Here is a 13,793-nt window from a genome sequence, read left to right as displayed (position 1 = left end):
AGGTTTATGTGCCATTAAGGCATGCCATGATAGTGTAATCCCAGGTGTTTAGTGTTCCTCTAATCCCCCTTATGTTTAAGTGTTGTCCAGTATGTGATGACAGAGTAATCCCTGCTGTTTAGTGTTCCCCTAATCCCCTTATGTTTAAGTGCTGTCCAGTATGTGATGACAGAGTAATCCCTGGTGTTTAGTGTTACCCTAACCCCCTTTATGTTTAAGTGTTGTCCAGTATGTGATGACAGAGTAATCCCTGGTGTTTAGTGTTACCCTAACCCCCTTTATGTTTAAGTGTTGTCCAGTATGTGATGACAGTATAGTTTCTGCTGTTTAATGCTCCCCTAATCCTCCTTATGTTTAAATGTTGCCCAGGCCATGTGATGACAGTGCAGGTCCTGTTGTTTAGTAGTCTCCTGATCCCCATTAGGTTTATATGTAATTAAGGCATGCACTGATAGTGGAATCCCTGGGTGTTTAGTGTTCCCCTAATCCCCCTTATGTTTAAATGCTGTCCAGGCATGTGATAACAGTGTAATCACTGGTGTTTAGTGTTCTCCTAATCCCTCTTATGTTTACATGCTGTCCATTCATGTGATAACAGTGTAATCCCTGCTGTTTAGTGTTCCCCTAATCCCCCTTATGTTTAAATGCTGTCCAGGCATGTGATGACAGTGTAATCCCTGCTGTTTAGTGTTCCCCTAATCCCCCTTATGTTTAAGTGCTGTCCAGTATGTGATGACAGAGTAATCCCTGGTGTTTAGTGTTCCCCTAATCCCCCTTATGTTTAAATGCTGTCCAGGCATGTGATAACAGTGTAATCCCTGGTGTTTAGTGTTCCCCTAATCCCCCTTATGTTTAAGTACTGTCCAGGCATGTGATAACAGTGTAATCCCTGGTGTTTAGTGTTCCCCTAATCCCTCTTATGTTTACATGCTGTCCATTCATGTGATGATAGTGTTATCCCTGGTGTTTAGTGGTACCCTAATCCCCCTTACATTTAAGTGCTGTCCAGGAATGTAATGACATAGTAATCCCTGGTGTTTAGCGGTCTCCTAATCCAGATTATGTTTAAATGCTGTCTAGGCATGTGATGACAGTGTAATTCCTGATGTTTAGTGTTCACTTAATTCCCCTTATTTTTAAGTGCTGTCCAGTGTATGTATATATATATATATATATATATATATATATATATATATATATATATATATACATATATATATATATACACACACACACACACACACACACACACACACACACACACACACACACACTAACACTATCTGACCAACACACACACACACACACACACACACACACACACACACTAACACTATCTGACCACTACACTTTTAGTCCTTTGGGCCATTTTCATTACCACAAACAGCCAGGAGTGGATATGCTAATTTAGGCAGCAGATCAATTCTCTGAATCGCTCAGAATGTCTGTGCTTTCTCCTCCCAGAACTGCCTTACGTACTGCATGTGACTAATTAGCATATGGCTCTCACATGGAGTTCCCCATTAGCATCTTGCATAGCTGTGGAGACAGCCCACTCCAATTCTGCACGTCTTCGTGCAAAACAAAAATGCCATGGTAGAGCTGTCTGTCATTTCAAAAGTATTACTGCAAGCTTTACGTTTCTGAATTTGGGTCATCAGTGAACAAAGTGCTGTTTGACAGAGTGTCCAACATATAATTCTCTCTCTCTCTCTCTCTCTCTATATATATATATATATATATATATATATATGTGTGTATATGTATATATATATATATGTATATATATATATATATATATATATATATATTTATATGTACTTAAATAGAACAAAATACACAAATGTCGAGTTGCTGATGTCAACAAACATTAATAAAAAAGTATCAGTAAGACACTACACATCTTCTAAGAAATAACCTCAGAGCATGCAACCTTAAAACAATATTTGTGAAGGGGATCAAGACCCTTTCCACACCACAGGTAGAGGGCTGTGCACCCAAAACCCTGATAATTATATATGCCAACTCCAATATCGTAGAATATCAGAGAAAAAGCATGTTACCCAACCCAAGTACTGAAGCAATCTAGCACAAATCTTGATCAACTGTTCTTTTAAAGTGTGTCTACAAAACCGCTGTTGACTATAAAGGCAGTCGACTACAATAACATCTCTCACATCTATCTATCTATCTATCTATCTATCTATCTATCTATCTATCTATCTATCTATCTATCTATCTATCTATCTATCTATCTATCATCTATCTATCTTATCTATCTATCTATCTATCTATCTATCTATCTATCTATCTATCTATCTGTAATCTAAAGGGAGATGTTCAAAAGGAAATATCTGAGAAAGTCTATCAATTTAGTTGACTAGTTGTGGGTTTATATTTTGATTTATGCAACAGGTGGTATCAATAGTAAAGTGATTCTCACCCTCAGTAGATTTGTTTAACACATTTGTTTAACATATGCATGGAGACAGTGTTTGAATTCTTTGAAAACTATCAACATAAATGCTTCATTTAACTTATTTTCAACATTTTAATTATTTTCTTACATATTTTTTTTAGGCTGATGAGGACATTCTGCCAGTAAGACGTTTGTCTCAGTTTGCAATGTATAGATTTCAACACAATTCAGCCATCAAGTTATATATTCAGGTAAGAAGTAATTTATGTTGTTAGTACCAGAAACCATGGTAGTAAAAGAACATTTCCTTTGGGACTATGATTTCTGAGGTTGTAAGTTCATCTTTTTCTCCGAACATTAACTTCGATCACCATGTGTCTACAGTGACAAGGAAGGCCTTCTACGTTGCACATCTCATATGTAAGGGCATCGCATCCAGAGCTAAGGAAGTTATAACTCCTCTGTACTCATCCCTCATCAGACCACTAATAGAGTACAATGCTCCCTTCTGTATGTACCTCACCAGACACCTGCAGCAACTGCAGAGACCTCAGAGGTTTCTCACCAAGAAAATTCAGGGCTTTCAACACATCACCTACATGGACAGACTGAAGGCCCTGTTACTGTACTCTGTATATTATAGGCTGCTGAGAGGTGACTTGTGCCTGACCTGCAGAGCAGTCTGGGACCCTCCCCTAATGAAAATGCTACACATCTGCAAGTCAAATGGGACACAATTCACTCACGCTAGGGATCTTAATCTAGCCTGCAACATTAACAGGACATGCTAGAGAGACAGGTATGTCTTCCAGAGATTGTGACTCCCCTGGAACAAACTCCCAGTTCATGTAAAACAGACCTCTTCATTGACCCTATTTAAGAGTAACTTAGACAACTGGATGGGAGACTGTAAATTTACCCCAGGAGTGTCACCTATGCCCCTCTTAGATAAGGGCAGTTGGTGCCAATCATAGACATGTGCTGCAAATATAGACCATATGACTTGGTCAGTAAGGGAACAAGGGTATAACATGGCTAGGCTTATAAACGCCCTAGGGCCAATAGAAAAGTAACCTCTTATGTGCCTATGAACCTTATGTACAAATCAATATGCTTGAAGCAATTTCCTGATTTTAATTTAATGTAAATATTATATTTACTTTAGTACTGCGATTATATTTAGGTTATGAACAATAATCATAGTAATTACTGTTTTGTATCACATGCTACTGAAATTTTTTAACATTGTATCACTTCCTTCTTGAAGCCAAGAAATCATTTATTTGTAATGTATTTCTTTATTGAAGAGTCATCCTTCCACCAAATATGGCCTTCCTTGCATATAGAATGCTTTCATCTTCAGCAACATGTCTCCCTAATGAAAATATGTGCACCATCAGATCCTTTTCACCTTGAGGGGCAACATCTAGGCAGTCACTGGGATTTTTCAACTTACCCTAAATAGAAGTTATGTCCTTACCATAACGTTCCATGTGGAGTGTTCATCTCGCCTTTGTTCTTACACCTGGGTTCGGAGCCAATCCTCGGCTCCGTGTCGGCCACTTGGCAAAGCTCTGCATCGAGAAGAAGCTCGAGACCAATCTATCTCCCACAATTCCCCTCTGCCTTTACCTCAGATCTAGTTTGCAAACAAACCAGAACCCAACGGGAGTGAACATACAACATACATGCTAAGGCATAGCTGAAAAACAGCCGTAACAACTGAGAGAAACAGAAGCGGGAGAACCAAACCAGACACCTAAACTGGACGTTCTTCCTGAGGGTGGGAGGGTGGGAATGTAAGAACAAAGGCGAGATGAACACTCCACATGGAACGTTATGGTAAGGACATAACTTCTATATGTGAGAGTGTTCAATCTCGCCGTTTGTTCTTACACCTGGGTAGCGTCCCTAGCTCCGTGATCCTGAGAAACTCACGGAAGAACGTTCTTGAGCACAGTGGAACCAAAGGTTGCCCTGTCCCTGGAAACCCTATCCACTTTGTAATGAGTAATGAATGTATGTGGTTTAGACCAAGTGGCGGCCGCACAAATAGTGTCCAACGGTAGGCGGGCCGCATGAGCCAGGGATGTAGATATTGATCTAGTAGAATGTCCTTTGGGCTTGACAGGTAAGCTCTGCTCAGAAGCAGTATAAACAAAAATTGGATAGCCATTTGGAAAGGGTTCGTTTCATAACTGCCATGCCCTTTCTGCTGTCCGCAAAGGCTATAAAGAGCTGATCTGTTTTTCTGTGATCCTTTGTTCTATCCAAGTAAAACCTGAGTTGTCTATGAACATCCAACTTGTGTAACATATATTCCAACTTATTGGAATGGTTCTTGAAAAATGTGGGGAGCTCAATGGACTGATTAATGTTATTGACGGAGCAAACTTTGGGAAGAAAGGATGGATTAGTGCGAAGAGATACCCTATCAGGGTGAAAGATCCAAATATGGGTGTTTAACGGAAAGAGCTTGAAGTTCCGATACCCATCTGGCTGATGTGATAGCTACCAGAAAGAGGGTTTTCCATGACAAAAACTTCAAAGAACAGGAAGAGGCTGGTTCAAAGGGTGGTAGCATTAGCTGTGATAATAGAAGGTTCAAATTCCATGGTGATGTAGGAATTCTGACTGGTGGCATGATATGGAAAGACCCTTTTAGAAAGGCCTTACAAAGTCTATGAGCCATAATAGGTGCCCCATTTTCTCCCACATGAAAGTTTGAAATGGCAGCCAATTGAACTCTCAAAGTGGCAGGAGAAGCTCCTTGGTGAAATAGTACAGATAGAAACTCCAAGACTCTGTTCAGTGGGGCTATTACAGGATCCAAATGTTGTGTAGTTGCCCAGTGTACAAAACGCTTCCACTTACTAGTGTAAATTTTTGTAGTGGAAGCCTTATGAGAAGCCACTAGAATATTTTGAACCGCAGGGGAAAGAAGATCAGACCTGGCTAAAGCGGAGCAGCCAAGCTGCTAGTCTGAGGGAGAGAAGCGGGTGGGGAGCCCCTGATGAGTGGGTCAGTAGATCCGGCTCGGGTCCAGGATCCAGGGTTCCAATTTGGTGTGCTTGAAAGGAAACCAAATTTGGCGAGGCCAGAATGGGGCAATGAGGATTATTGTCCTCTCCAGGTTGTTGGCTTTCTGTAGAAATTTTGCAATCAGAGGTATAGGAGGGAAGGCATACAGGAGGCCCAGGGGCCAATCGTGAATCAGAGCGTCCCTGGGGACTTCCCCTGGAGGGGGTAATAGGGCAAAGTAGCTTCTGCATTTAGCGTTCATTGGAGACACAAACAGATCGCAGCAAGGCTGGCCCCACTTGCGAAATATCTTGTCCGCAATTGTTCATTTGAGGGACCACTCGTGAGGTAACAGGATGGCTCTGCTCAACCTGTCTGCTATGACGTTGGATAACCCCGGGATATGCGTTGCTATCAGAAAGCAACCCGTGGACTCTGCCCATTGCCAAATTCTCATGGCCTCTCTGCAAAGTTGATAAGACTTGGTTCCCCCTTGTTTGTTTATGTACCAGACTATGGACATGTTGTCCGACTGAACTGCAATGGTCCCTAGAGGTAGAAGAGGAGAAAAGTGTTGCAACGCTAGAAACACTGCCCTCATCTCTAGAACATTGATGTGCAGATTGTACTCCAATTTGGTCCATTCACCTTGAACTGTCTGTCCCTGAAAGATGCCCCCCCACCCTATCAGGGAAGCGTCCGTGGTCACCATAGCTGTCGGCGTGGGTAGCACAAATGGTCGGCCGCCGGAGAGATTGCAAGTCTGAAGCCACCAAGACAGGTGCGATTTGCAGATGTTCATGATGTGAATTTCGTGTGTCAGGGGTAACTGTTGGAACGACCATTGTGCAAATAGTAGCCATTGAAGAACTCTCATGTGCAGTCTTCCCAAGGGTATCGCAATGAGGGAAGCTGCCATGAGACCCAAAACTTTCAGAACCAGTGTTGCTGGGGATTTTTTGGACAACAGGAGAAGAGATATATGATTTTGTAGAGAGGCTATTCTTTCTGGAGGAAGCCTTAGAATTAGGCAACGCGTATCCAATTCTGCTCCTATGAATGAGATATGCTGTGATGGCTGTAATACAGATTTTTTGAAATTTACGGAAATTCCTAGATGAACACAGAGTTCTAGTGTGTAATCCCTGGCCTGAATCAGTCGACGCTCGGTGGTGGCAGTAAGGAGCCAGTCGTCCAGATACGGAAACACCTGGAATCCCAGACGTCTCAAGTGAGACGCTACCACTGCCATACATTTGGTGAAAACCCTGGGGGCTGAGGACAGACCAAAGGGCAGGGCTCGAAACTGAAAGTGACTGGCTCCCAGCTGGAAGCGCAAGTGATCCCTGGACGCCCTGGCCATTTTGATGTGGTAGTACGCATCCTTTAGATCTATTGAGCACATCCAGTCATCCTTCAGTAAGAATGGAAGGATCGATTGAAGCGTGACCATCCGGAACTTTTCTTTCTTGACGATGGTATTGAGTTTGCTTAGGTCCAGAATTGGCCTCCAGTCCCCTGTCCTTTTTGGAACTAAAAAGAACCTTGAGTAAGTTCCAAATCCTCTTTGGTCCGCCGGGACTGGTTGGATGACTCTTTTTTCTAGCAGCTTTGAAATTTCTATAGCTGCAGGGTCTCGCAGATGGGGCTGTACATCTGGGAGTCTTTTCTGCGGAAATGGGGGTGATAGGAACGGAATTCTGTAACCTCTGGTAACAATGCTTTTTACCCAATTGTCTGATGTAAGACTTTGCCAGGCCTGAGGGTATAAAGCTAAGCGACCCCCGACTGCCTCCAGAGCAGGACAGTCGGGCCTCCTCTCAGGAGTGCTGGAAAGGTTTCCCGGGGAGTGCATCCCTGTCACCTTGGTTTCTGGACCCCTCTGCCGCCAGGGCAACGTCTTCCACCTCTGCCCCCCCCCTGCCTCTAGAGGGGGCATCACCCTGTGTGCCTGGGAAAGAGCCTTGGGGTTTTCGAAACCACATTTTTCCACCACGTTGCCCTTTGGGGCATGGTCTGGATGGGGTGGAAAAACGGACTCCGACAGCAGACAGAGTCTTTCCCACTTGCTCACACTGGGTAAGGGTCTCCTTTACTTTTGGGCCAAAGAGAGTGGCACCGTCAAATGGGGCGTTAGTAAAGGAAGACTTGAAGGCTTCCGCAAAGGAACATAAGCGCATCCAGGATTGTCTACGAAGAGCAATCGCTGAAGCCGCAGCCCTACTCGATCCTTCAGCTGCATATGAAATGAGCCTCATGGACAAGTTCACAATAGATGTAAGGGTATTGAGTTGTGCTGTAACTTTCTCTGAGACAGCAGCATCTGTAGTACCCTGGAGGGTATCTCCCAACTCTTTGATTAGATCCCTCTGTAACCGTGTGAAATGGGTCAAATAGTTCAGCGATCACATGGAAAAAGCCTCTGAACTAAAAATGCGCTTCCCATACCTGTCCATAGTCCTAGAATCTCTGTTAGGCGGATGGACAGATGAGGAAGATTCAGACATCTCCTTTTTAGTGGCCGCTGCCACCACCATAGCGTCCACTGGAACTCCTTTTGTGAGATAAGCCTTGTCTTGAGGGGCAGTAATATATTTATTAGGCTTTCTAGGGACTGGCTCCACTGTGTCAGGTGTCTCCCATGCCCTTCGAGCAATCAGTTCCATCAACTCATCGAAGGGCGGAGTGACCCAGGAGGAGGAAGGGCGAGCACCGAATGCCTTCAGCAAGACTGACTCATCCTCAGAAGGGGTAGGGCTTGCCAATCACCTCTCTGTTTTAGGATCTCCAGGATGTCAGAAAAGGAGACATCCTCTGAGGGTGATTTGGGGACCCTTCTGACTCATCTAAGTCAGTGTCCGATGTCAAGGATTCTTGTAGAGAATCCAAGTGTCTCCTCTTACACAACCTTTTCCTCGAACTTCCTCGGGGCATCCGATGAAGCCTCTGAGGAAGAGGGGCTCCTCTGGGGCGGCTGAGACACCGCGCTTTGACGTAGCAGTGGGTGCAGAGGAGGATAACGGACCCTTATGGGAAGGAGAAGCTGTTTCTGCTGAAGTGGTTGTCTGAGTCGACAACACCTTCCTCATGAGGTCGAAGGCTCCCGGGTCCCGAGTCGAGGAATCCCTCGGATCCGAAGAAAGCGGAGGGATCCCCGAGACGGGGACCGAGGGCATCGACCCCGAGGACGGAGCCGAGTCGATCCGAGCCGAGGCACCGAGAGGGAGAGTCGGAACCGAAACATCGGTCCGACTCTCGGTCCCCGAACCAAGGATGGATCTTCGGCTCCGCGATTCCGGTAATGGGTCCGTCGGAGTCGAGGTGAACAGTGCCGACTGAGAGAAGGACGGTTCCGGCACCGAGGGCTCCACGATCATCAGATCAGCCTCTCCCGGCTCCGAAAACCGAACAGGTCTCGGAGGAGGAACAGATGGAGATAAGGGAAGGCCTTCGAGTCTCGACACCAACTGGGAAGAGACTGAGATGAGTTTGGACAAGGCCGTATTCTCCATTAATTTCTGCACCACGCGGTCTACATCGGTGTCGGAGAGGGGCCTAGAAGAACGTGTCGAAGGAATCGAAGATGGAGCCGACCTCAAGAGCACAGGAGGTGGAAGCTCCGTCACCGGTTCCAAGACTCGAGGCTCGGTAACAGACAAAAGTACAACACTCGGCCCCGAGGTCTGTGGAACCGGTGAGCGAACTTTAAATGAAGAGCTCAGAGCCGATGACATGGGCTCCGACGTCTTCGATTCCTTCGAGGATTTAGATGTCTGGTCTGATGCATCCAGAGCCTCTTGGAATGCAAGCTTCAAAAGGCCTCTATCCATGAGTTTCCTGTGCCTATCTGTCATGACCCTTCCACTGAAAGAATGACAAATGGAGCAGTCTTCTTGCAGATGGAGAAGGCCAAGACAGTAGACGCAGGAACTATGGTTGTCTGTGACAGACATTTTCTGTCCACATTGGCACCGTTTGAAGCCTGACTTAGCTTTCTCAGACATAATAACAATAAAGTCAAATCCAGTAAGACTATACAGTACACAGTCTTGAACAGTAACAGCCAATAATAATGTCAAAGCCAGTAAATTCAGTCAAATCCGGTAGTTTGTCAAATCCAGTAGTAGTTTTATAACTTATATAAGTCTTATAAGTTTTATAAGTTTAGAGGGTGGGGTAGGCCCCGAGGGAACTAACTTATTATATATATATATAAAAAATATATACGTACTCGAAGAAAGCCCTCGACTCACTACACACACACACACACACAAAACTTAAAGGTAAACTAGAAGAAAAATTATCTAAAAATGTTAGATAAAAGTAATCTTATCTGTCAGGTGGTCCGAGCTCATCAAAAATGATGCGAACGTTGCAGCGGCAAACTAGATCTGAGGTAAAGGCAGAGGGGAATTGTGGGAAATAGGTTGGTCTCGAGCTTCTTCTCGATGCAGAGCTTTAGCCAAGGATTGGCTCCGAACCCAGGTGTAAGAACAAACGGCGAGATTGAACACTCTCACATCTACCTGCTACCTCTGTGGCTGCCTTGATAAGTGTATTTCATACTTGCCCCTCCCACTGATACATGCAGTCTTCTGTATGGGTAGATATCTCCATTATAAAAATGGGTAGCTATCCTAGTTATAAAACAAATGCATTAATGGGGGGGGGTTGTGATATCAGAGGTACTGCCAGTCATGCCAGGAGAATTAGGGCAGTGGATTTGTAACATTGTTCTGCACAGCTAGCTGGAATTTTGTAAATAACTATATGTCATTTGTATATCAAACTGATTTGTACAGATGCTTGTGCTGAAAATGTATTTGTGATGTTTGCTTGTGTTAAAATGTATCAACAGTGTACCATGTTGGAAGGGGAAGAAATGTACATGCATTATTCTAACTGTTTAAATATATACATTGTAACAGCATATACAGTGCTGGAAGTGAAGAGGTTAATCTTAATCCACTTGTCTTTGCAAAATATTCTTGAAATTAAACCACTTTATGGGTTAAGCCATAAAGATGTTATCCCACAGATTTGAATGGAACTAGGGACACAATGTCTGTGTTAGAGAATAGTTGATAGCTCATGTAGGAAGAGTGAAATGGTTTCATGGTTTTATGACTTCCAGCATCTGCACCACATATGAGCAAAGCTCTATCTGTGTATATTGTAGCACATAGCTGCTAAACCCTGGTAGCTACTAGTGATGGGGGATAGTGTGGGAAACAGAGTTAGATGACCAGATGTATGTGATGTCACTCTGTACAGGAATAATGTTTTAATATTAGAGGAGAATGAAGTCTCAGCAGCATTCTGTATTTTCTCTTGAATCTGACAACAAGGACCACTCACCCATCTTGCCTTGCTCTAATCAGTAAGTAGGAACAGTAATTCTTTTAGTCAATCAGGAATAGATAGTAAGACTAGCTAAATACTGTTCTCTATAACTGTGTAAAACTTTTCATATATGTTATTTTTAATGTTCCCTGTGGTCGAAACTCTGGTGTTTACTGTAAATAGAATTTGTTCTCTTATTATTTATTATTAAATATATTTAAACTTTTCATTGTGGCTGCTCATTTTTAGAAAATATTTAAGTTTTGATAGTATTTGCACATACTTAGTTGGTGATAACTCTGGCCACTCCTGAAAGCTTCGCTGTTTGGTCAACATTACCATTTGTATTAATATTAATTTCACTCAGTATAATTAGGTATCCTTGTAGAGCCTTAAAGTAGCTGGCAGGTATTCTGGTGGCAGTGATAACTACCTTATGGTCTGGGCAGAATAGGGCATAGCAGCTGAATCTGTGCTAGTGTGTGTGTGTGTGTGTGTGTGTGTGTGTGTGTGTGTGTGTGTGTGTGTGTGTGTGTGTGTGTGAAAATCAAATCTCAGAGTGTGTGTTTCAGCTACTTGGAGCAGGGACACAAAGCACTGGTTTCACAGAGAGGCTGTAGGAGGACTTAGCTTGGAACCCTAGCTAAGGAGTCAACTCTAAGCTGTGCCAGTGCAGAGTCTTATTAAGGGTCTGGACATATATGGAGAGGAATCAGCCCTTGGACTGAACATGTTCCCTGGGTCCTTTTAAAATAAATTGTGCTTGATGCAGCGAGGTCTGCATCTGGAACTACTGAGTGCACCCATTTGTATTCCAAGTGAATGTCTTTCTCTAGTGTCAGGGGTGAGGATTCAGGATCCTTGATTACTGGTCCAGAGTGGAGACATCACTTGCCTTGAGCTTTTTAAGCTGCCATCTGCGACACCACCCATACATACATTGATGCTTACTCCTTTCAAACATCCAGTAGTCAACTCACACCAAAAATTACCTAAATTCATTACCATTTGAATAATGTTAATTTTTGGATGTGTGAAATATTTATGATTATACTACTCACTCATAGAAAAAAGGTGTCTTATAAAGCATGAGGCAATGCCTACTGTCACCCTACATAAAGGCCAGCCTCCCTAAAGAATATGATACCTTATATAGCATGCTACAACCACATCCATCTCCCTGCATAAACCAGGCAGCCGTGACTCAGCTAAAGACATCAAGCCAATGCATGAACCAAAGAAAATCACCAAACTAACATACCTTTTTAATTTCTCCAAGACGTTTGGGTTTCTAATTCCATAATGGGAGTGGACTTAATTCCTAAGTAAAAGTATGATTAAAGTTCATGAAATTAGTATTGATGTTAGTCAAAAGTCCTCTTTTCTTGATGTACTGGAAAATATTAGGGTTCAACCAAACACCCTAATAATGGGCGATTTCAACTACCCCACCATTAACTGGGAAAACTACTCATGTACCAACTCCTTCGCTCAACTCTTTCTGGAATTCATAAACTCCAATGCACTTGATCAACTTATCCACACCCCCACCAGAGGCAAAAATATCCTAGATCTAGTCATTACCAATATGAGTGACTGGTGTTCCACACCTGAAGTCAACGCCTCATTGGTCCGATCCGACCATAAGCTAATCACCCTAGATATCTACATCCTGCCTCCACCCCCATTAAGGAAACCATGGTAAAAAATTTCTCCAAAGCCAACTTCATGCTTCTTAAGACAGAAGTGATGAACTTCATGACACCCATGCAGATGGACAATACAGTTAGGACTGCTGAATCCTACACAATTGCACTTTATAAGCACTTAAATGAGTGCATGGATCGTGCTATCCCAAACAGAACCAAGACGCTATCCTCCAAAAAAAGGAAGCCAATCTGGTGGTCCCCTGCCATAAACAAACTACAACAGAAGGAAGAAACTCTTGCAAAAGAGACTAACAACCCATGAGTGGAGGAGCTCCCTGGTCAGCCTCAGTAAGAAGCTGCGATCCCTGATAAAATCCTCCAAAGCTAGTTACGAAAACAAAATCACCACTGATTCTAAAGACAACCACAAAGCATTCTATAGCTATGTCAAGAATCTCAATGGCAACACTCAGATCTGCTCTGAGTTACAGCACAATGGCACTAAATATACAGACCCAACTGATATTGCCAACATCCTGGCAGATAGGTTCAGTGCTAACTTTACCCCCTCTCACCCCCTAAAGAGCCCATCTCTATACCGGAAGAATGCAAAATTCCTGTAATCACGGCTGCACAGGTAAAAACCACACTCTCCAAAGTCAAGAACACAACATCCATGGGACCAGACAACATCCCAGGCTGCGTTCTACATGAACTACAGAACAAACTGGCTCCCCACCTAAGCACCATGTTCAGTCATAGCCTCACCTCAGGCTTTGTGCCTGCTGAATAGTGCACAGCAACAGTTATCCCACTCCACAAGGGGGGAGCCACCACGGACCCTGGGAACTACCGCCCCATTAGCCTGATGAGCCTGGTCTGCAAGGCCATGGAACATATCATCATGGAACTTATAAACAAAGACATTGGTAATCTCCAAACTCTGGATCCCACCCAGTTCAGGTTTGCAAAAGGCAGATCATGTCTCCTAAACCTGATAGACTTCTTTGAAGCAGTCACTAAAGCCGTAGACAAGGGTAAGGTGATTCACACAGCCTATCTAGATCTTGCCAAAGCTTTTGACACCATCCCCCACTCTGGAATTATAGATAAACTCACGAAACTAGGTATAAATCCCTATGTCACAAGATGGGTTGCCAACTGGCTCACTGACAGAACCCACACTGTGAAAGTAGGAGACTCCAAATCTGACTTCAGACCAGTGACAAGTGGAGTACCACAGGGTTCAGTCCTGGGTCCTCTCCTGTTTGGTATCTACTTCTCTGAAGTACAGGCTAACACAGAAGGTCTTTGGCTAATGAAGTTCGCAGATGACTGCAAACTAGGAGCCATAATCGAAA

General features: G+C 43.6%; 1 protein-coding gene across 3 annotated transcripts in view; it reads left to right on the top strand.

Annotated features, from left to right (window-relative positions):
* The window catches only part of LOC122791791 (galactoside alpha-(1,2)-fucosyltransferase 2-like), a 396,978-nt gene that overhangs the window by 113,893 nt on the left and 269,292 nt on the right, over nucleotides 1-13,793 (top strand). For all 3 annotated transcript variants that reach the window (XM_044059731.1, XM_044059728.1, XM_044059729.1), the window contains one exon: nucleotides 2,581-2,670. The gene's annotated coding sequence lies outside the window, so the exon portion shown is untranslated. The remainder of the gene's footprint in view (nucleotides 1-2,580; nucleotides 2,671-13,793) is intronic.

Source organism: Protopterus annectens, chromosome 17.part0 (assembly GCF_019279795.1).
Source record: "Protopterus annectens isolate FY-2018-M chromosome 17.part0, PAN1.0, whole genome shotgun sequence".
NCBI classification, from domain to species: Eukaryota; Metazoa; Chordata; order Ceratodontiformes; family Protopteridae; genus Protopterus; species Protopterus annectens.
This window is presented reverse-complemented; position numbering and strand designations above follow the sequence as displayed.